We start from the raw sequence: 3,073 nt of genomic DNA, 5'->3' as shown, positions 1-3,073 counted from the left end.
TTGCCGGATCCACTTTCCTCCCTTTCTTGAAGATAGGCCCCATGTTGGCTTTCCAATCATTGGGCACTTCACCAGAGCGCCAGGAATTCTCGAAGATCTGTGACAGGGGCTGAGCTATGATGCTAAGCAGCTTCTTGAATACTCTGGGGTGTAAATTGTCAGGGCTGGCTGACTTGAAGGTGTCCAGCCTCTCAAGCTGTTCCTTCACAAGGTCAGCATTGATGGAGGGCAAGGAACCACCCTCACTTAGGCATCCCTGTGCAGTAATGGGCAGGGGCATCCCATGGGACTTGTGAAAGACTAACGCAAAGTACCCATTTAGAAGTTGGCTTTTTCCTGGGTGTAGGTCGTCAGTTCTCCCTTTTGGTTTAGCAGGGGTCCAGTCCTGCCCTTGCTTTTCTTCTGGCTCCTCACATATCTAAAAAAGGACTTTTTATTGTCCTTGATACTTGTAGCCAGCTGGAGTTCCGTCGCAGCCTTGGCTTTCCTGGTTTGCTCCCTGCAGGTCCAAACCAGTGCAGAGTATTCCTCCTTGGAGGTGGATCCCGTCCTCCATCCTTTGTAGGTCTGTCTTTTTAGATGCAGGAGGATTGCTAGTTACTTGGAGAGCCAGGGGGGCTGCTGTGCCCTCTTGCTGCCTTTCCTCTGAGATGGAATAGCCTTAGCTTGTGCATCTAAGATTGCTCCCTTGAGGAGCAACCACTTTTCCTGGACTCCCCTCCCTTTGAGGTCATGGTCCCTTAGGGCCTGACCGACAAGTCTCCTGAGCTTGTCAAAGTCATCCCTCCTGAAGTCAAGGACCTCTGTACTCCTGACTGACTTGACAGCTTTTCGGCGGATGGTGAAGGTGATTAGTTCATGGTTGCTGTCACCCAGCTTCCCTTCGATCATTATGTTGCTGATTAGGTCGTCCCCGGTTGCCAGTACCAGGTCAAGCAGTGCTTTGCGTCTTGTTGGCCCATAGACTTCTTGAGTCAGAGCTCATCCATGCACGTGAGAAAGCTTTGCGACTGTTTGGATTTGGCTGAGTGCTTTTCCCACGAGATTTCTGGGTAGTTGAAGTCCCCCATGACAGCCATGGACTGGGAGCGTGCAGCCTCATCCAGTTCCTTGGTGAACTCCTGGTCAATCTCTTGATTCTGGGAGGGAGATCTGTAGTAGACTCCTACCATTGTATCTCCTGTGCTGTGTTCCCCATGGATTTTAACCCAGAGGGTCTCTAATCATTCACCCTGGATGCCAGTTGTCTGCTTGTAGGGACGCATAGCTCTCCTAGACATAGAGAGCTACACCTCCACCCCTTTTTGTCCACTTGATTCCTCCTGTACAGGGTACAGCTGTCTATACCTGTGGTCCAGTCATGGGTGGAGTCCCACCAGGTCTCCATTATCCCTATGACATAGTAATTATTTGTGTTGAGCAGGAGGACAAGTTCCTCCTGTTTATTCCCCAAGCTCCTGGCATTGATGTACAGGTATGCAAGTGTCCCCTTGGGGGCCATTCCCTTGCCCACAGCTTGCTCTAGGGCTGGGGCAGGGGTAGGCTTTCTTAAGTGCCTTGGCCTGCTGGCTTTGCAAGGGTTGCTCAGCGGGCCAGCAGTGGCGGTAGTCCCCCTGTCCCCTGGTGGGCTTAGTTTAAAGCCCGATGGAGCAGGTAAGCCAGTCTAGCTGAGCAGAGCCTCCTCCGCAGCAGAGAGGCTAACTTTCCTATTAGTTTGTGTGAAAGTGATCTTTACAATGCAAATTCAGTTATAATTGTCTGTGCTGCAGGGCTGTATACTCCATCCAGCATGCAGTGTCTCTGACTGAAGGCATGTATATAGCTTTTTAAGTATTGCACTGCTGCTGCTAAAATACGTTGCATTTGCTGCATTGAATTTGGGTTTTGTTGTGTTCTACAAATCTCGATTTCCTTAATGTGAAAAAGGTTGCCCTCTGTCAGAAATACATGTTAGAAGATTACTTGGCATGGCTTGAGTGTATTTTGTTATTTTAAGGGGATGCATAAAAAAAGTTAATGAAAAGTAGATATTTGATTTTTATTAGCACTGTTCAGCTATTTCCAGTTTAAAAAGCCACACATCACTTTGTGATCATGACTTAAGTCCTGTACTGTAACTACGTATTTTTAGCTTGTGAGCTGTGATACTGTGGTTATAGGGACCATATAATGACCTAGACATAAATATAGCTACCCATGATCTTATAAATATAGCTACACATAGCGACCAAAACACTGGCTTGCATCCACAGATGCATCTCAAGCAAATTCTGGGACGTCATTCTCCCCTTGTACTCGGCCTTTGTGAGGCCGCAGCTGGAGTACTGCATCCAGTTTTGGGCTCCACAATTCAAAAAGGATGTGGAGAAGCTTGAGAGAGTCCAGAGAAGAGCCACGTGCATGATCAGAGGTCAGGAAAACAGACCTTACGATGACAGGCTGAGAGCCATGGGGCTCTTTAGCCTGGAAAAGTGCAGGCTCAGGGGTGATCTGATGGCCACCTATAAGTTTATCAGGGGTGACCACCAGTATCTGGGGGAACGTTTGTTCACCAGAGCGCCCCAAGGGATGACGAGGTTGAACGGTCATAAACTACTACAAGACTGTTTCAGGCTGGACAAAAGGAAGACTTTCTTTACTGTCCGAGCCCCCAAGGTCTGGAACAGTCTGCCATTGGAGGTGGTTCAAGCACCTACATTGAACACCTTCAAGAGCAAATTGGATGCTTATCTTGCTGGGAACCTATGACCCCAGCTGACTGCCTGCCCTTTGGGCGGGGGGTGGACTCGATGTTCTTCCGAGGTCCCTTCCAGTCCTAATGTCTGTGAAATCTATGAAATCTTCTAGACCAGTGGTGCTTAACCTTCTAGCCCCACAGGCTTGATGAGTGGTGCAGGACCAGTTTGTGGGGTGGATCTAGCCATGGAGTAACCCTGTGCACACTGGATCTGACCCTGAGCACCAGATCAGCCTTGCATATACTAGCTCTGACCCTGCAAGCCAGAGTGACCCCTTGCACATCCAGTCTGGCCCTGTGAGCCAATGCAACTGTCATTTGGTTCATGGGGCTCCC

At 49.2% G+C, this 3,073-nt stretch overlaps 1 protein-coding gene across 2 annotated transcripts in view; it reads left to right on the top strand.

Moving 5' to 3' along the window:
* The window catches only part of ANKMY1 (ankyrin repeat and MYND domain containing 1), a 79,245-nt gene that overhangs the window by 36,412 nt on the left and 39,760 nt on the right, over positions 1-3,073 (top strand). The window lies entirely within an intron of this gene.

This window comes from Gavialis gangeticus, unplaced genomic scaffold (assembly GCF_001723915.1).
Source record: "Gavialis gangeticus isolate Ggan-Ray unplaced genomic scaffold, GavGan_comp1, whole genome shotgun sequence".
In the NCBI taxonomy this organism is placed as follows: domain Eukaryota; kingdom Metazoa; phylum Chordata; order Crocodylia; family Gavialidae; genus Gavialis; species Gavialis gangeticus.
Note: the sequence above shows the minus strand (reverse complement) of the source record. Positions and strands in the feature narration are given on the sequence as shown.